We start from the raw sequence: 21,194 nt of genomic DNA on the forward strand, positions 1-21,194 counted from the left end.
TTGAAAAGCAAAATGGTAAGATGAACAGTTAATGAACGCATCAGCTCATTTAACAAATATATTTTCTTTCATTAATCATTTAGCAATATTAAGTATTGTAGGCTTGGAGTTACTAGGATGAGCTAAATCAGAGAAGGCCTCTGCTTCAATAGAACTGCAGCCTAGTATGACGTGCAGACCTTCAATGAATAGTTACTCTGATGATAAGCACAGGTCTATGGACATGCATTTGGAAGGAAGCAGATGAAGAACGGGCGTGAACAAAATAATACAGTGTTTGGAATATGTCTATGTTAAATCCTACTCTAAACTGGAATGACCGCCTACCTAAATCATTCTTTTGTATAATCATTTCTGCCAAAACTTTTGTCATACCCCATCTCTGGTATCTGCAAAGCTCTTTTAACACTTAACAGCAAAACTCTCATTCTTTGCAGCAATTTGGATCTTAGAATGGGAAACCCAGCGAGTATGGTACATCTCTTTAAGATATGCTACAACATAATTTTAGAGATGGATACTTTGTAAATTAATTATGCATACTTTGGCACTGTTAATGCAAATATCCATAAGATTTTTAACTTTCAAAGTTATTGTTAAAGATTTTTTCCCATAAAGTTTCCCTAATTTGATACCAATGGCATTTTTTACAGAACTAGAACAAAAAAATCTTAAAATTTGTATGGAGACATGGGGGACCCTGAATGGCCGACGCAGTCTTGAGGGAGGGGGGTGGAGCTGGGGGAATCGGACTCCCTGCCTTCAGACTGTACTGCAGGGCTGCAGTGATCAGGACAGTGTGGTGCTGGCACGGGAACAGAAACATAGATCAATGGAGCAGGATAGAAAGCCCAGAGATAAACCCGCGCACCTGTGGTCAACTAATCTATGACAAAGGAGGCAAGGATATACAATGGAGAAAAGACAGTCTCTTCAATAAGTGGTGCTGGGAAAACTGGACAGCTACATGTAAAAGAATGAAATTAGAACACTCCCTAGCACCATACACAAAAATAAACTCAAAATGGATTAAAGACCTAAATGTAAGGCCAGACACTATAAAACTCTTAGAGGAAAACATAGGAAGAACACTCTTTGACATAAATCACAGCAAGGTCTTTTTTGATCCACCTCGTAGAGTAATGGAAATAAAAACAAAAATAAACAAATGGGACCTCATGAAACTTCAAAGCTTTTGCACAGCAAAGGAAACTACAAACAAGACAAAAAGACAACCCTCAGAATGGGAGAAAATATTTGCAAACAAATCAACGGACAAAGGATTAATCTCCAAAATATATACACAGCTCATGCAGCTCAATATTAAAGAAACAAACAACCCAATCCAAAAATGGGCAGAAGACCTTAATAGACATTTCTCCAAAGAAGACATACAGATGGCCAAGAAGCACATGAAAAGCTGCACACCATCACTAATTATTAGAGAAATGCAAATCAAAACTACAATGAGGTATCACCTCACACCAGTTAGCATGGGCATCATCAGAAAATCTACAAACAACACATACTGGAGAGGGTGTGGAGAAAAGGGAACCCTCTTGCACTATTGGTGGGAATGTAAATTGATACAGCCACTATGGAGAACACTATGGAGGTTTCTTAAAAAACTAAAAATAGAATTACCATATGACCCAGCAATCCCACTACTGGGCACATACCCAGAGAAAACCATAATTCAAAAAGACACATGCACCCCAGTGTTCATTACAGCACTATTTACAATAGCCAGGTCATGGAAGCAACCTAAATGCCCATCGACAGATGAATGGATAAAGAAGATGTGGTACATATATACAATGGACTATTACTCAGCCATAAAAAGGAACGAAATTGGGTCATTTTTAGAGACATGGATGAATCTAGAGACTGTCCTACAGAGTGAAGTAAGTCAGAAAGAGAAAAACAAATATCGTATATTAATGCATATATGTTGAACCTAGAAAAATGATACAGATGAACCGGTTTGCAGGGCAGAAGTTGAGACACAGATGTAGAGAAGAAACGTATGAACACCAAGGGGGGAAAGCGGCAGGGGTGGTGGTGGTGGTGGTGGTGGGATGAATTGGGAGATTGGGATTGACATATATACACTAATATGTATAAAATGGATAACTAATAAGAACCTGCTATATATAAAAAAAATAAAATTCAAAAAAAAAGAAAGTTTCCTGAATTTGATATCAGTCTAAAAGACCTTATTTTCTGGGCTAGAAATGAGGATATGGATGTTTGTGCAGCTGCTGATTATCATTTTGCAATTTTGCAGTTTGTACAAAACTAATCTGTTTTGTGATGGAGCTGGTGTGGCAGGTAAAAAACTGAGTCCATGTGTTCATGTGTCCTGGAAAGGTAAAAAGAACTTTATTTTACTTATTTCTACTGGCTAGTGGAAATTTATCTTAATTCATTCACTTTCTTCCCTCTATCCTTGTTTTTTCAGAGTTCAGTCTAATTACAGGGAGATTATATAAAGTCTATGCAAGTTGGCGTCTTCTAAGTTTTCTTTATTCCCATCTGTTCATTGGTCCCGATGAGTCATAGCTAAGTCCCACTCCCAGCTACAGGCCACCTTCAGTTTGATTCTTTCTACACCACTGTGGATGCATGGAAATTATCTTCTTGTTCTTTTCCACCTTTGGGCACAGTTACTCTGTGATCTCTCAGTCCCATTGGCCTAGACACCCGGTGCAGATATTTCTAAATCTCTTTATGCTTGCCGCCTTGCTACAGTGTTCTGGAAAAGGAAGTGCAGCTTCCCTGTGCTCTTGGATCTCAGATTTGTCAGGATTTCCCCTCACACCTCACCTTCAAGATGAGGCTGAACTTGGTAGAAATGTAAGGCTCAAGTCTAACCTTTCTGAGGGATCCAACACTGACTATATTTAGTCAATGTTTTTTCATAGAGGTTTCCCGCAATCCCATTAATCTAGAGTATCTTTTCTAGTCTTGGGGTGGAAAGCTTTGCTCTGAACCATTATATAATCTTTCTGCCATGAATCCACTTATTAAAAGTTCTTCTCAGCTCCTTTTGCAACAACCATTTGTTGAGATATAGTTGCTCTGTTTTCTAGTTTCCTGAATGGGACAAGGATCGCCAAGGATCACAGATCACTGAATATGCCACTGAATTAATAGCATAAAGCCTTATGTTAATATATTTGTGGTGCTTTTTTTTTTTTGAAGATTAGTGAGTGATTCAAGCCTCAAGCAAAGCAACAAACAACAGTTTTGTCTGGGTCTTGAAAGAATCTCAGTATTCTGGAAAGAGAGATCCCACTCAGATAACAGGTACTTCATATTTTCACAGAGAGCTGTAGGATTGTATGCTTATCCATGTCAATATTTCCTGTAGGCTTCATCTTCTTTTGATGGAGGAGGGCATTACTATGGATTAAAAGGTTTATTGTAGTTTAGATTTTTAGAATATTCCAGAAGTGAGTGAGCCACAACAAGTTTTTTAGAAATTGTTTTTGTTCTCAGTATATTCTTTCCAAAGTAAGATATTCTCTGATTTTTTTCTTTCTCAGATAGAATAGAAAAATGATACCAGTATATGTGTGTGTGTGTGTGTGTGTGTGTGTGTGTGTGTGTGTATGTGTACCACTGATTCAATTATCACCCTCCAGTGTTGTTTTTTTTTAACATCTTTATTGGAGTATAATTGCTTTACAATGGTGTGTTAGTTTCTGCTTTATAACAAAGTGAATCAGTTATACATATACATATGTTCCCATATCTGTTCCCTCTTGCGTCTCCCTCCCGCCCACCCTCCCTATCCCACCCCTCTAGGTGGACACAAAGCACCGAGCTGATCTCCCTGTGCTATGCGGCTGCTTCCTACTACCTATCCATTTTACGTTTGGTAGTGTATATAAGTCCATGCCACTCTCTCACTTTGTCCCAGCTTACCCTTCCCCCTCCTCATATCCTCAAGTCCATGCTCTAGTGGGTCTGTATCTTTATTCCTGTCTTGCCCCTAGGTTCTTAATGACCATTTTTTTTTTAGATTCCATATATATATGTTAGCATATGGTATTTGTTTTTCTCTTTCTGACTTATTTCACTCTGTATGACAGACTCTAGGTCCATCCACCTCACTACAAATAACTCAATTTCGTTTCTTTTTATGGCTGAGTAATATTCCATTGTATATATCTGCCACATCTTCTTTATCCATTCATCTGTTGATGGATACTTAGGTTGCTTCCATGTCTTGGCTATTGTAAATAGAGCTGCAATGAACATTTTGGTACATGACTCTGTTTGAATTATGGTTTTCTCAGGGTATATGCCCAGTAGTGGTATTACTGGGTCATACGGTAGTTCTCTTTTTAGTTTTTTAAGGAACCTCCATACTGTTCTCCATAGCGGCTGTATCAATTTACATTCCCACAAACAGTTCAAGAGTGTTCCCTTTTCTCCACACCCTCTTCAGCATTTATTGTTTCTAGATTTTTTGATGATGGCCATTCTGACCGGTGTGAGATGATATCTCATTGTAGTTTTGATTTGCATTTCTCTAGGGTTTTTGACTTCTTGGTCTGTTCATGACCTTCATACCCTGTCAGAATCTCAGGAATTAAGCTTACATGAATGCAATTATTTCTTCTCTACAAAAGGAGGTGTAAATTGATGTTTTCTTTCAGATAATGCCCCTTGGAAATCCAAACAGGATATGTTTCTTTCCCTTTTGTGGTGAGTGAGTTGTATGAAATCTTATTGCTATGTATACAATATTTATTTACAGCGGCACCATACCTCTCCATTTATTTCTTTATTTTTTAAAGTTTGTTTGTTTATTTTTGGCTTAGTTGGGTCTTTGTTGCTGCGTGTGGGCTTTCTTTAGTTGCGGCGAGCGGGGGGCTACTCTTCATTGTGGTTCATAGGCTTCTCATTGCAGTGGCTTCTTGTTGCAGAGCACAGGCTCTAGGTGTGCGGGCTTCAGTAGTTGTGGCACGTGGGCTCAGTAGTTGTGGCTCGTGGGCTCTAGAGTGCAGGCTCAGTAATTGTGGTGCACAGGCTTAGTTGCTCCGTGGCATGTGGGATCTTCCCAGGCCAGGATTCGAACCTGTGTCCCCTGCGTTGGCAGGCAGATTCTTAACCACTGTGCCACCAAGGAAGGCCCCTATCCATTTATTTTTATTAAAGCATGACATGGAGGAATAGCGCTAGACTCATTTCCAGAATTTCTAGGTGTGTATCCCCAGTTCTGCCTACCCATTAGCAGTGTGATTGTGTTCATATTCACCACATTCACAACCTCATTTTTCTCATTTTTAAAATGGAAGTAATAATTTTCCACCCCATCTGACAAGGCTTTTACATATTCATTGTTATTGCTAAATATTTTGCCTTAAATAGTTCTTAATCTTTCCATTTATAAGATAGAAATATTCTCTCATTGTTGATTCTGAGTTTTCCTTAGACTAGGATAATCTATAATATGGAAAAGACTCTCAAGTTCAGTATAATCTTCATAAAGCTCCAGTCAACCTAGACATTCCCATAGTAAAGGTTTTCTTTGGTGAGTGTGGAGGGAAGTCAGCATGATGGCACTGAGGTTTGGTAAGAAGGTCAAGGAAAATGGCTGTGGGTGAATTCCTGAGCAGACAAAATTGCTAAATCTATGTAAGTCTCCTTCCATAGATTTACTTGAATGTGAAGGAGACTGTTTTTCTTAATCAGTCTAATGACGTTCAACCTCATTGCCCAACTTGGTGAGCCAGATTCATGGTGATAAAGGCATTGCATGATGATGATGAGATCTTGGGGTGATAAGAGCAATGAAATGATGAGAGGGATTATATCCTCTAGGTAAAGTAGTCTGAACTCTTGGATTTGCTAGATTTTTGTGTGTTTATGTTCATAGTATTTTAGAAAGACAAGTGTCCAATAAATAAAATGTTAGAATGTAGATTTTATCTATTTGAGGAGAATATATATGGTCCTTGTGAAATTTAAAAACTGAAGTACATTCCAGATGAATCATCAACAGCCTGTTCTGCTGTAGTAATAGTACTAGTTGTTGATACAGCTGAAATGAGAGGACCAGCTGGGCTTTCACATGCCTGCTTTCTCCAGGCTAGAGGACTACCCTGTGTAAGAGGCTCCATTTAGTACTGTGTTGCTATTAACTTGCTAGGTCAGTGATTGTTTTCCCTGTTAGTCTGTGCTACATGTTTTGCTTGGTGAGCCTGAAGTTCATCAGAAAATAAGAGAAAGTTCAGGAGAAGAGGAGAGAGAACAAACAAGTTGAAGCTTGTGTTGTTTTAGGAGCACAGTGATTAAATATTAGGCATTTTGTTTGAATTCCTGTGTATTATGCTTCAGTGAGTCAAGGTGGAAGTAGTTTACAGCTGAATTTGAAAATAAAGGGATGTTTTATTGATTTCATGCTCATCCATTGTATAGTATATTTTATTGACACCCAATGTAATATCTCCTGGTGATGAAAATTATATCTAATTTAAAAGAAAAATAAACAGCAGCAGCATATAGTGTGAACTCACTCTAAATTGCTACTCAGCTACTCATAAACAATTAAACATGGTCTCTCCTTCGATTCTTTATAGCCAATGCACTTAAAAAAAATTTTTTTGGCACATCCCACAGTTTGATAACATTCAGTATCCTTACTGAAATGTTGAAAGGATTTTAGTCCGTCTTGAATTAAAAACCAAATGTAAGATAGAAGATTGAAATACAAGCTGATGGTAGAGAGACCTTAAGCTCTTGCCAACATCATATTTCTGTTTTATCTAGGAGAGTGTTTGTCAACCATGAATGATTTACCACCCTCCTCCCAAGGGAACATTTGGCAATGTCTGGTTACTCTTTTAGTTGTCACAACCGGGAGGTGCTACTGGCATCTGGTGGGTAGATGCCTGGATACTGCTAAACATTCTACAATGCATAGGATCCCTCTCACCCCCTCCCTCCTCCCACCCCTCATTCACAACAATTATCTGGGTCAAAATGTCAATGGTGCCAGATGTCTGTCCTGACCTAGGACAGACATCTGATGAGATATTAGGATTTTTGAGGAAGAAATTTTCCTCACATTTAAAAAATGAAATCATCTATGGTTGAGGGCACTGCTGCTTTGAGTTCAAAGACACAGACTTGTCATCTGAATTCAGGGAGTTATAACTTCATGCATACCCTCAGCAAATATTCTCTTCTTACACAATATAGATTCTGTGAAGAGAAGTCACCATTCCTATATGGGAAAATATGATATAGGTTCCACTAAAAATCCATTAGAATGAAGAGATTATCATAGCCTTAGGTTAAATCATAAGACATTTCTGTTTCTGTAGGTCAGAATTATCAAGTATCAGTAATATCATAGGGTTCAACTCTGTACTATGACATCTGTTGTCAGATGATATGATCTGAAAGAAGGTCCCATTTGGGAGAGAGATGTCAGGATGCCTCTTCAATGTGCCTTGCTTGTATTTCAACCTATTGCAATAATTATGGCTAGAATCTGGTAACATTTGTGGTATCTTTTTTTTTTTTTTTTTTTTGTGGTACGCGGGCCTCTCACTGTTGTGGCCTCTCCCGTTGCGGAGCACAGGCTCCGGACATGCAGGCTCAGCGGCCATGGCTCACGGGCCTAGCTGCTCCGCGGCATGTGGGATCTTCCCAGACCGGGGCATGAACCTGTGTCCCCTGCATCGGCAGGCGGACTCTCAACCACTGCGCCACCAGGGAAGCCCTGTGGTATCTTAATAATTAATGACACACTGTTCAAAATGCATTTTTTAATAACTTTTGCCAACATAATTTCAGTTGACATACATTTTTGAGATAACAAAATTGCCATTGCTTGGAAATTTTGAGAATATCTGTGTCAGGCTGGTTTGGGAATTTTAAAAGTCACTCTAAGAATTAAGGAAATAAGAGGTTTAGTATAGCAATTAGGGGTTAAAATGGGAATTAGGAGAGTGAAGGCCTGGAAGTATATAGCTGAAGGATCAGAGAAACAGCCACTGTGACATCAGTCTGAAAGCCTGGAATGAGTGAAGAAGCTGCCAATTCTGGGAAGTCCAAGAAACTTCAAATACCACACAGTTGGAGTTTACAGAGTGGTCTGGAACTAGATGCCTGCCCCTCTGATTGTCATGATGTATTGAACAATAATAGCGTCTTTATCATTTCTACTTTCCAATGTTCACAAGAGTTCCTCTCACTGGTAAACCATAGCCTGGGTCTATACCGTGAAGATGATTCTGAGAAACATAGTTCCCAGACTTAGGAGGGACTGGAAGCAGTGAGGCCAAGTTGACCACCACCAATTCAACACAATGAAAATCTCCTCCTTGATGGATTGCTCACACTCATCATTGAGGGTAGATGAGAATGGGCAACTTAAAGTTTCTCAAGATTTCACAGAGTTATAACTGCATTTTCATAAGGACAAGAAAGGATGGGCAGCCAAAGCCTCTGTAGAATTCACAATGATATAATTGCCTGATCATAAAAAGTCATCAACATTAAAATAAAGGCCATGAAGAAAGATAAAGAAGGACACTATATAATGATAAAAGGGTCAATACAAGAGGATGATATTATACTTGTTAACATATATGCACCCAATATAGGAGCACCTGGATACATAAAACAAATACTAACAGACATAAAAGGAGAAATTGATGGGAATACAATAACAGTAGGGAACTTTAACACCCCACTCACATCAATGGACAGATCTTATAGACGGAAAGTCAATAAGGCAACAATCTAAATGACACAATAGAACAGTTAGATTTAATTGATATTTTCAGGATGTTATATCCAGGAAAAAAAAGCAAAAACCAGAATACACATTCTTTTCAAGTACAATTGGAACATTCTCTAGGATAGACCATGTTCTAGGGCACAAAACAAGCCTCAACAAATTTAAGAGGATAGAAATTATTTCAGGCATCTTTTCTGAGCACAAAGGCATGAAACTAGAAATCAAGCACAGAAAGAGAAATGAGAAAAAAAAGATTATGTGGAGACTAAACAACATGCTACTAAAAAACAAATGGGTTGGGCTTCCCTGGTGGCGCAGTGGTTGAGAGTCTGCCTGCTGATGCAGGGGACACAGGTTCGTGCCCCGGTCTGGGAAGATCCCACGTGCCGCGGAGCGGCTGGGCCCGTGAGCCATGGCTGCTGAACCTGCATGTCCGGAGCCTGTGCTCTGCAACGGGAGAGGCCACGGCAGTGAGAGGCCCGCATACCGCAAAAAAAAAAAAACCCAAATGGGTCAATGATGAAATCAAAGAGGAAATTAAAAAATACCTTGAGACAAATGACAATGAAAACACAACCATACAAAATCTATGGGAGGCACCAAGAGCAGTCCTTAGAGGGAAGTTCATAGCAATACATGCCTTTCTCAAAAAACAAGAAAAATCTCAGACAACCTAATCTACCACCTCAAAGAATTAGTAAAAGAAGAACAAATGAAACCTAAAGTCAGTAGAAGGAAGGAAACAATACAGATCAGGAAATAGAGACTGAAAAACAATAGAAAATCAATAAAATCAAGAGCTGGTTCTTTGAAAGCGTAAACCAAAGGGTAAATCAACAAATCTCTGTCCAGGCTCACCAAGAAGAGATGACCCAAATAAAATAAGAAATGAAAGGTGAGGGCTTCCCTGGTGGCGTAGTGGTTGAGAGTCCGCCTGCCGATGCAGGGGATACGGGTTCATGCCCCGGTCCGGGAGGATCCCACATACCGCGGAGCGGCTGGGCCCGTGAGCCATGGCCGCTGAGCCTGCGCATCCGGAGCCTGTGCTCCGCAACGGGAGAGGCCACAACAGTCAGAGGCCCGCGTACCGCAAAAAAAAAAAAAAAAAAAAAAAAAAAGAAATGAAAGGTGAGAAATAACTACTGTCACCCTAGAAATACAGAAAAACATAAGCTAATACTATGAACAATTATATGCCAACAAATTGGACAACCTAGAAGAAATGGACAAGTTTCTAGAAACATACAGCCCACCAAAACTGAACCAAGAAGAAACAGATAATTGGAACAGACTGATCACTAGAAGTGAAATAGAATCTGTAATAATTTAAAAAAACAAAAACAAACAAAAAAACACCTCCCTGCAAACAAGAGTCCAGGACCATAAGGCTTCACTGGGCAATTCTACCAAACATACAAAGAAGAACTTATACCAATTCTTCTCAAACTCTCCCAAAAGATTGAAGAGGCAGGAACACTCCCAAAGTATTCTATGAAGCCACCATCACCCTGATATCAAAACCAGACACCTTTCTTGCTCCCCAGCCATCTTGGTGGCTCCACTTGGTTGGGGGAGTTCCGCTCCTAAGGCAGGAAGATGGTGGCCACAAAGAAGATGAAAAAGTCACTGGAGTCAATCAGCTCTAGGCTCCAACTCATTATGAAAAGTGGAAAGTACCTGCTGGGGTAGAAGCATACTCTGAAAATGATCAGACAAGGCAAAGCAAAACTGGTCATCCTCGCCAACAACTTCCCAGCCTTGAGGAATCTGAAATAGAGTATTATGCCATGTTGGCCAAAACTGGTGTCCATCATTACAGTGGCAATAACATTGGGCACAGAATGTGGAAAATACTACAGAATATGCACACTGGCTATCATTGATCCAGGTGATTCTGATATCATTAGAAGCATGCCAGAAAAGACTGGTGAATAGTAAATCATGCACAATTTTTCTTTAATAAATCTGTCCAGAGCTTGTTTAAAAACAAAACAAAACAAAGACACCGCCAAAAAAGAAAATTACAGGCCAATATCTTTGATGACTATAGATGTAAAAATTCTCAACAAAATATTAGCAAACTGAACCCAACAACAGTTTAAAAAGATCATACACCATGAACAAGTTGAATTCATCCTAGGGTCACAAGGATGATTCAACATATGCAAATAAATCAGTGTGATACACTACACCAACAAAAGACAAAAGTCACACAATCATCTCAATAGATGCAGAAAAAGCATTTGATAAAACTCAACATCGATTCATGATAAAAACTCTTGCCAGAGTGGGTATAGAGGGAACATACCTCAACATACTAAAAGCTATTTATAATAAACCCACAGCCAACACAATACTCAGTGGCGAAAAGCTGAAAGCCTTCCCACTAAACTCTGGAAGAAGACAAGGATTCCTACTCTCACGATTTCTGTTCAACCTAGTATTGGAAGTCCTAGCCACAAAAATCAGACAAGAAAAAGAAATAAAACGTATCCAGATTGGAAGGGAAGAGGTAAAATTGTCATTATACGTAGATGACATGATGCTCTATATAGAAAACCCTAAAGACTCCACACAAAACCTATTATAACTGATAAACAAATTCGCAAGGTAGCAGGATACAAGATTAACATACAGAAATTGGTTGCATTTCTTTACACTAACAATGAAATATCAGAAAGGGAAAGTAAAAAAACAAATCCCTTTAAAAATTGCATCAAAAAATAAAATACTTGGGAATAAACCTGAGCAAGGAGGTGAAAGACTTATATGCTGACAACTTTAAAACATTGATAAAGGAAATTGAAGATGATTCAAAGAAATGGAAAGATATCCCATGCTCTTTGATTGGAAGAATTAATATTGTTAAAATGGCCTTACTACCCAAAGCAATGTACAGATTTAATATGATCCCTATCAAATTACCCATGACATTTTTCACAGAACTAGAACAAATAATCCTAAAATTTATATGGAACCATAAAAGACCCAGAATTGCCAAAATAATCCTGAGGAAAAAGAACAAAGCTGGAGGCATAACCCTCCGAGACTTCAGACAATGCTGCAAAGCTCCAGTAAACAGCATGATATTGGCATAAAAACAGACATATGGATCAATGGAACAGAATAGAGAACCCAGAAATAAACCCATACACCTATGGTCAATTAATCTTTGACAAAGGAGGCAAGAGTATACTATGGAGAAAAGACAGTCTCTTCAGCAAGCAGTGTTGGGAAAGCTGGACAGCCACATGTAAATCAATAAAGTTAGAACACTCCCTTACACCATACACAAAAATAAACTCACAATGGCTTAAAGACTTAAGTAGAAGGCATGACACCTAGAAGAGTCCTAGAAGAGAACATAGGCAAAACATTCTAGAAGACAACATAGGCAAAGCATTCTCTTACATAAATCATATCAATGTTTTCTTAGGTCAGTCTCCCAAGGCAATAGAAATAAAAGCAAAAATAAACAAATGGGACCTAATCAAACTCACAAGCTTTTGCCCAGCAAAGGAAACCATAAAAAATGAAATACAGCCTACAGAATGCGAGAAAATATTTGCAAATGATGCAAGCAACAAAGGCTTAATTTCCAAAATATAGAAACAGGTCATACAGCTCAATTAAAAGAAAAAGCCCAATCAAAAAATGGGTAGAAGACCTAAATAGACACTTCTCCCAAGAAGGCATGCAGATGGCTAATAGGCACATGGAAAGATGCTCAGTGTTTCCAATTATTAGAGAAATACAAATCAAAATTAAAATGAGGTGTCACCTCACACTGGTCAGAATGGCAGTCATTGAAAAGTCTACAAATTGCTGGAGAGGGGGTGGAGAAAAGGGAACCCTTCTACACTGTTGGTGGGAATATAAATTGGTACAGCCACTACTGAAGTCACTATGGTGGTTCCTTAAAAAGCTAAAAATAGAGTTACCATATGATCCAGCAATCCCATTCCTGGGCATATATCTGGACAAAACTATAACTTGAAAAGATGTTCATAGCATCATTATTTACAATAGCCAAGACATGGAAGCAACTTAAATGTCCATCGACAGAGGAATGGATAAAGAAGATTTGGTATACATACACAGTGAAATATTTCTCAGCCATAAAAAAATGAAATAATGCCATTTGCAGCAACATGGATGGATCTACAGATTATCATACTAAGTGTAGTAAGTCAGAAAGAGAAGGACAGATATCATATGATATCACTTATATGTGGAATCTAAAATATATGTAACTTGCAAGAGGCCTATGCAGTATCCTTCCTTCAGAGTACAATATCTGATGTCTAGTCCTTCTCTATCTTGATATCTTTCTAAGAGATTGCTATTTTTCCTTTGGTATATTAGGGTAGAATAGCCAGTGTTTATCAAACACATCTGAACTTTTAGTGACAAAATGAAAAATTTTTGAACTAGAATGAAAATATATGAAATGAAAAAATGATTGGACACAGAAGAAGGGAACAGTAAATTTAAGACATATTAATAGAAATTATTCAAAATGAACCATCTAGAGAAAATAGAACATCAATGAGTAGGAACCATATCAAACGTACTAATATGTATGTAGTCAGATTTTCAGAAGAAAAGAGAACAGCTCAGGCAAAATAAAAAATGGCTCCAAATTTGAAGAATAAACGTCAATACACAAATTCAGGAAGTTCAGTAAATTCCAAGCAGGATGAATAAGAATAAAACCACAGACACATTGTAGTCAAACTGCCAGAAACAAAAGATAAAAAGAAAAACCTTAAAATCAGCCAAAGGAAAAAAGACACACTACATATAGGGAAATAATTATGGTAAATTACTTCTTATCAGAAACAGCAGAAACTAGAAGGCAATGGAATTTTTTTAAGTGCTAAAGGAAAAGAAGAGTCAATTTAGAATTCTATAGTGAAAATATTTTAAAAGGTTAAATAAAGGTATTTTAAATAAATTGAAACTGAAAGGATTAATGACCAGTTCTGTACTATAAGAAATGTTAAAGGAAGATCTTCATTCTAACAGGAGATTGTACCATATGGAAACTCAGCTCCACAGGAAGAAAGAAAGAGTTATAAAGGGTAATTTTATGGGTAAATATAAAATATATTTTGTCTCAATTTTTATAAATGACAACTTATTATTTAAATAAAAAATAGTAACAATTTATTGTGGAGTTTCACAGATACAGAAGTAAGATATATGACAACAATAGCAAAATGAATGCAAAAGTAAAATGGAATTAAACTATTGGAAAGTTCTTATGCTATTCTTGATGTGGTATATTCACTCAAGGTTAGGTTATAAGTTATATAGGCACATTGCAATACTCAGAAAAATAACTAAAATAATGCAAATATATAATTAAGGAGCCAATAGAGGAGATTAAATGGAAAACAAAAAATTCTCAACCAAAATAATTTTTAAAAGGGAAGAAAAAATGAACAAAGAAATGTGACAAATATAAAATGGTAGATTTAAACTCAACCATGTCTATTATTAATTTAAATATAAATGCATTAAACATTCTAAAAGGTTGAGATTATCAGAATGGTTAGTACAAACAACATTAAATTATATCTTAATTATTAAGAAGCATATATTTAATATAAAGATATATATTAGTTGAAATTAAAAAGAGGGAAAATGGTACACCAGCAAACACGAAGTATAAGAAGGCTGGTAAGGCAAAATAAATATAACAGAAAATAAAATTCTTGGCAGTAACTATTAACAGAGGTAAAGAGGATCATTTCATAATGATTCATGAAGAAGACATAACAATCCTAAATGTATTATATGTGCCTAATAACATAGCTCCAAAATACCTTAATCCAAAGTTGATAGAAAAAAAAGGAAATCACAATAATATTTGTAGATTTTAACACTTTTCTCTCAGAGGAGACAAATTATTAATAATATAGAAGATTTCAACAACACTTTTAACCAACTCGATCTAATTGACGTGTACTGAATACTACTCCCACAGCAATCACAGAATATACATTCTCTATATGTGCACATGAAATAACTCTCAATAAATCCCCCCAAATTGAAGTCATTATATTATCTGACCACAGTAGAGTTAAACAAAGAATCATCAACAAAAAGATAACCAGAAAATCTGTTTACACTTGTGTCAGAGGAGAAACCATGAATAAATTTGGAAAATATTTAAAACATACTGATAAGACAAAACATGTAAAAATGTACAGACTGTTGCTAAAGTGTTGCTTAGTTGGGAATTTATAGCTTTAAATGCCTATATTGGAAAAAGAAGAATGTTTTCAAATCAATGAAGTTTCTACTTTGTGTTAGTCAGAAAAAGACAAACCCAAAGTATGTAGAAGGTAGACAATAAGGAAGATAAGGGTGGAAGTCAATAAAATAGCAAACAAAGATGAAACAAAGCCAAATTTGATTCCTTAAAACGTTCAGCAAAATTCTCAAACCAAGGTTGAGGAAAGATGACAAAGTATAAGAGTTCAAGAGGGAACATTACTACAGATCTTACACATATCAAAAGAGTAATAAGAGAACGTTATGAACCCCTTTATGCCAATAAATTCAATAAGCTAAATGAAATTGACAAATGCCATGAAAAATACAACTCACCATTTCTACTGTCTCAAGAAGTAGGAGATTTGAATATGTGACTATCTCTTAAAGAAATTTAATTTATTAATAAGTTAACAAGTGTTTTCAAGAACAAGCAAAAGTAATATACCGTGAAAAAAATTGGAAGAGTAGTTTCCTCCACAAGGAGATTGACAAAAGATAAAGGGAGAACATTGTGGGATAATGAGAATGTTTTTTATAATTATTTAAATGTTTATTTCGTAGTTGCATACATTTGTCAAAATACCTCATGTACACTTAAGATCTCTGTGTTTTAATGTTTATAAATTAAATTTCAAAAAAAGAAGCCCTGAGTTTATTATTTTTTTTTAATTTTATTTTTCGGCCACACCACGCGGCATGCGGGATCTTAGTTTCCCGACCAGGGATTGAACCCAGGCCCTTGGCAGTGAGAGCACGGAGTCCTAACCACTGGACCACCGGGGAATCCGCCCCCCACCCCCCAAAAAACGCTGAGTTTAAATGAAACAAAATACATGTTAAAACCTCCATGAGATACCACTTCACACCTGTCACAATGGCTATTATCAAAAGGACGACAAATAAGAAGTGTTGGTGAGGATGTGGAGAAAAGGGAACCCTTGTGCACTATTGGTGGGAATATAAAATGGTGCAGCCAGTATGGAATACAGAATGGAGATTCCTCAAAAACTTGAAAATAGAACTACCATACAATCTAGCAATTCCATTCCTGGGTAGTTATCCAAAGAAAACATAAACAGTAATTAGAAAAGATATAGGCACTCGTATGTTCACTGCAGCATTATTTAGAATACCCAAACATGGAGGCAGCCAAAGTGCCCCTTTAATAGATGAATGGATAAAGAAGATATCATATATATTACTCATATTACTTAGACATAAAAAGAATGAAATCTTGCCATTTGTGACAACATGGATAGACCCAGAGGGTATTATGCTAAGTGAAATAAGCCAGACAAATACTGTATGATTTAACTTATATGTGGAATCTAAAAAAACCCAAATGAACAAACACAACTAAACAGAAGCAGTCATAGATTCAGAAAACAAAGGGATGGTTGTCAGAGGGGATGGCGGTGGGAGAGGGGAGAAATAGGTGAGGGAGATTGAGGTACAAACTTTCAGTTACAAAAGAAATGAGTCACGGGTATGAAATGTACAGTGTGGGGAATATAGCCAATAATTAACATCTTTGTATGGTGACAGATGACAACTAGACTTATCATGGTGATCATTTTGAAATGTATGGAAATATGGAATCACTGTTGTGTACTAGGAACCAACATAGTGTTATAGGTCAATTATACTTCAAAGACAAAAAGATCAGATTTATAGTTACCAGAGGCAGGGGTTGGGGGGAGGAGATATTGGATGAAGGTAGTCAAAAGGTGCAGACTTGCAGTTATAAGGTAAATAAGTACTAGGGATGTAATGTACAACATGATTAATATAATTAACATTGCTGTATATTATATATGAAACTTGAGAGTAAATCCTAAGAGTTCTCATCACAAGGAAGACAATTTTTTCCTATTTCCTCAATGTTGTATCTACATGAGATGATGGGTGTTTGCTAAACTTATTGTAGTAATCATTTCATGATGTTTGTAAGTCAATTATACTGTACACCTTAAAGTTTACACAGGGCTGTATATCAATTATGTCTCAATAAAAACTGAAAAAAAAGGAATATGGATGCTTACCCACCAAGTGCCAGCTTACCCATCAATCTGACTATTCATAGTATAGCTTCACTGCAGGATAATGCTGAAATCTTCTACAGTGTTTTCTTTTAGTCTCAAATCCTTGCTTCTCTCTCACCTTTGAGTCAGGACAAACAAGTTTCTGAGACACTTTGGTGCCAGTGGAGTTTGGTTTTAAATTCCAGTCTGTCTTTGAAGATGTATTTTCTCAAAGGGGCTACTCTTTTCTTTTAACTATCACAGGACATTTGAAGCACAAAATGCCATATCAAAGCATCCATTATTAATAGTAGTATTACGTTTTTGCCCATGGTAAGTATCGTGCGGTGGAAATAGCTGAATGCTTTAAGGCAAAACTTTCCTGATGCCCATTTTGACTACAGTATTCCATTACAGTTATGGTCTATTCATCTCCAAAGCTGCATTGTTGAAATCACCCCTGTATACCTGGTGCAGATGCAAGCCAAGGTACGTGTATCTCTGCAAGGGCCCTGACTAGGCCTCCCCAAACTAAGTAACCAAAGTCAGTTCCCTCAACCAAGTGGGGGAATATCTAATATCTGTGACAGCCAAAATATAGGGATTTAATGTGTACTAGATGCTTTGCATTGTGAACATGGAAGGTTACCAGGAAGCATGATTCAATTCCTGTCTTCAAGGAGCTTATAATTAAGTGGGAAGATGACATAAACACAAGAAAAGTGGCAAAGAAACAGCCTAATGAGCTAAGGATTCTCTCTACTCATTTTTTGATTCTGTGATAGCTGAAAATCTATATATATGTTGAAAACTTCAGACATACTGGGTATTGGAGCAAACTGACAAGTTATTGTAGGTAATTCTATATCTCTTTGTTAGGCAATATGTATTACATAAGTCTATAATATGTTGGCCCTTAAGAAATAAGCCAAATGCAAAAATAATTATACTATATAAATAAATTTACAATCAACTCATCCTATGAAAAAATACCACGAAGAAATTTGATTCCAGTTTCCTTTCTCTGATTCTTAACGTGGAGAAGAATGAGCATGGATTGTAAGACTCCTTGGTGTTTCCTTCCATCTTTGCAGCAGCTCTGTGTCAAGAGAAGGAATTTCATTCAGAGAAATCCAGATTGTATGAGATAATTTCACTAATTTTTATTCATAGGTAAATATGTGAGAATATTATAGGATGGAAGTGGGGTGTGGTTCATTAGGTTCTCCATTTCTCTTATTTTTAAAATATTCAGGACAAAAATATGGGAGGCAGTTTTTCCTCACTTCTTAGGTGAATAGAAATCAAAGTAAAACAAATACAGGCAGCCCGCTGGCTCGCCAGTGCAGCTGCGATGTCCCGGAGCCCGAGCCCAACCCTGGCCTGGCTCCCCGGCCCACCGCGTATTTAACCTCCGTGCGTCCCGAGTGCGTCACCGCCACCGCCGCGCCCCGACGCAGCTACGGGCAACACTGTGCACAGGACCCTGCCAGGCACGCTATAATCTAGCCCTGCAACCACATCCCCATCAGGGTCCCTCAGCGGCTCCCAGGACGGTAGCGATTCTGATATGGCCTTCAGTGTCAACCAGTCCTCCTCGGCGTCTGAGTCGTCCCAGGTAACGGCCCCCAGAGCCCCACTGAGCCCACCAGTGTCCCCCGTGTTCTCCCCACCGGAGCTGGCGGGCAGCAAGAACAGTGAGTGTGTGGTGTGCTTCGATGGCCAAGTGGACACAGTCATCTACACGTGTGGACACGTGTGCCTGTGCCACGGCTGCGTCTCAAGAGGCAGGCCCGGCCTGCTGCCCCATCTGCTGGCGGCCCGTCAAGGGCGTCATTAAGATCTACAGGCCGTAGCCTGGCCTGCTGACATCCCTTGACCAGAGCAAGGTCACCTTTCTGAAGCCCACCCCCACCCCGTGCCGGGCAACCACCATGGCCGCCAGGGAGTCCAAGGGCAGCAGCCACCTTGCCTGCCACTCTCCAGTGGTGGGCAAGGCGTGACAGTCGTGGACACGAGGCCCCCGGGGGTCTCAGTCCAAGCCAGTGTTGCTTCTGGCTCAAAAGTGCTTTGCCCCCAAAAGGCCGTCCCAAGAGCAAGCTCAGGAACTGCCTGGCAGACTGCCCTGTCCCCCGGTGACCTCTCAGCTGAGATATGGCGTCCTCTGTGCAATGCCTTTTGCTGGGGTTGGGTTGAGTGTGTGTGGTGGGGCGGGGGGCGGAGGGGAGGGAGGGAGACAGTCCAGAGACGGGGAGTGTGTGAGAATGACCTAGAGAGAACGTGTAGGTATTTACCCAGGGATCCTGGCTCTAGGAGGTTATTTAACACTAAGGAATGTGTAATCCAGAGCCCAGACGGGAGCTTGACTAGAAATTCACTGTCTGGGGCTGTGACGTCAGCTGGTTTTGAATGTACAAAGCCTGCACCTAAACGGAACTCCCTCGGATGGTATAGAAAAGGGACACTCAGATTTTCATTGTTTACAGCCCCAAAGCGGCAACTCCTTGGGGAGTAGTTGGGCAGAGAACATAAGAGAACAATTTGCTTTTTCAGTTTCTAACTCAGTCTTGGAGAGGAGTTTTGACTGGGTGCTGGGGCTAGAGCTCTGGGCAGTGTCTTCTCCGGACGCCTTGTCACCCCTTCAGCCCCAGACAGCCTAATTATAAGCACACCACGCCTTGACTCCGTCCCTAGATGCTTTTAGTCTACCACCCTCACCGTCTCCAAAGAGAAGACAAGCAACAGGTTCCCTTTTCCTGGGGGAGGGAAAGAATCCTAGATGCCGGTGAGCCGCCTGGGGTTGGAAAGGGTTACTCCGCAGCTCTCCACATTTCCTGGTGAAATACTGGGCCTGGCATTTGCCAGCGGCTGTGGGCATCACCAGGACGACCTGCTGGCCAAGTAGGGGAAGGAAGCGGGGCTTTGCAACCGGTCTTCGTTCTCATTCTCAGCTTATCTCCCCCTGCTGATTACTAAGATGTTAACTGATCATTAGGATGTTGACTAGGAACTGAGACACTCGCTGAAAATGCTGACACTGGGACTCTCCCCCTCCCCAGGGTTATTTGCCGGGCAGTTCCTGGGACCCTGGTCCTGCCCCCTCCCCCTCCCCCCTGCCTGGGCCCACCTCCACAGACTGCAGGACCACACCTGGGCTGATGGGCTGGCAGGCCTGCACTTCCCTTCTGGGCCTTACCTCTGCCCTGTCGTGTGCTGTACCTTTAGGGAGGCCCCTGGGTCTCTCTGTTTCTCAGTTCCCGATCTGTCCAAGAGGAAGCCTGGTACCTGCTCACTCCAGAGCTCCTGGCAGGACTGGCACGTTTTAAAAGGTCGAGACACCTTGCAAAGAGCAGGTATCTTTTTTAGTCCAGTTCCTAATCTGTTCTTCTGTTGAGGGAGGCAGGGAAGGGAGGACATTCAGAGTTTTTGCCTCCATGTAACAAGTGTTTGCTGCGTGTCTGGGGTCCCCCTCGTCAGATCAAGGCCCATAAGGCCGGTCAGTCCGCGCCCTTGTGATGCTCCAGGTCTTGGACCATCTGCTTCTTCTCTGCCTGGTATTCCGACCTGATCTCAACTTCCAAAACCTTACTCTTGCCCCTGCAAGAATCCGATTGGTTCTTTTTCCCTTGTGAACTTGGGAAACACTCCCAGGTTTTAATTTTGCAGCAGAATCTTTAGGGAAGCAACTGGCACCCCCGGCATTTGCCGAGATAAGAGTTTGCAAACCTAGGCAGTGTTTGGTGCCCAGCTGAATTTGGTCCGCTGGAGCCTTCCATCTCCCCCACGTGCTGGGTGTGGGCAAGGCCATGCACAGGCCCCGTGTGAGAGGGCTAGTCGCCCCCAGACTCGTGGTTCTCCAGGCAGCAGCTCCCTGACTGGATTGAGCCACAGTCACAAGCCCCGGTGGTCTCGGCGGCCTGGGGAGCCAGCTCCTCTCTCTTGTCCCCTCGGGTTCCAGCCAGGGTCAGTGCAACCACCACCAGGAATCCAGGGATCGCGGGCCTGGACCCAGGGTGGACCAGGCCCTGCGCCTGGTGACCTATTACCTGGGAAGGAAGGAGCTGGTGGCCTCCCTGTTTCCAAGAGGAGTTAAGGGGGTGTTTATCTTCTAAAACCCAGACATT

General features: G+C 39.8%; 1 pseudogene across 1 annotated transcript; it reads left to right on the plus strand.

The window, feature by feature from the left end:
* Positions 1 to 10,360: 10,360 nt before the first annotated feature.
* LOC307068953 (large ribosomal subunit protein eL30-like) lies at positions 10,361 to 10,745 on the plus strand (annotated as a pseudogene). Its single transcript has one exon. The product of its transcript is annotated as a large ribosomal subunit protein eL30-like (transcript).
* The last annotated feature ends 10,449 nt before the right edge of the window (positions 10,746 to 21,194 follow it).

This window comes from Hyperoodon ampullatus (genome assembly GCF_949752795.1).
Source record: "Hyperoodon ampullatus genome assembly, chromosome: X".
Taxonomy (NCBI): Eukaryota; Metazoa; Chordata; class Mammalia; order Artiodactyla; family Ziphiidae; genus Hyperoodon; species Hyperoodon ampullatus.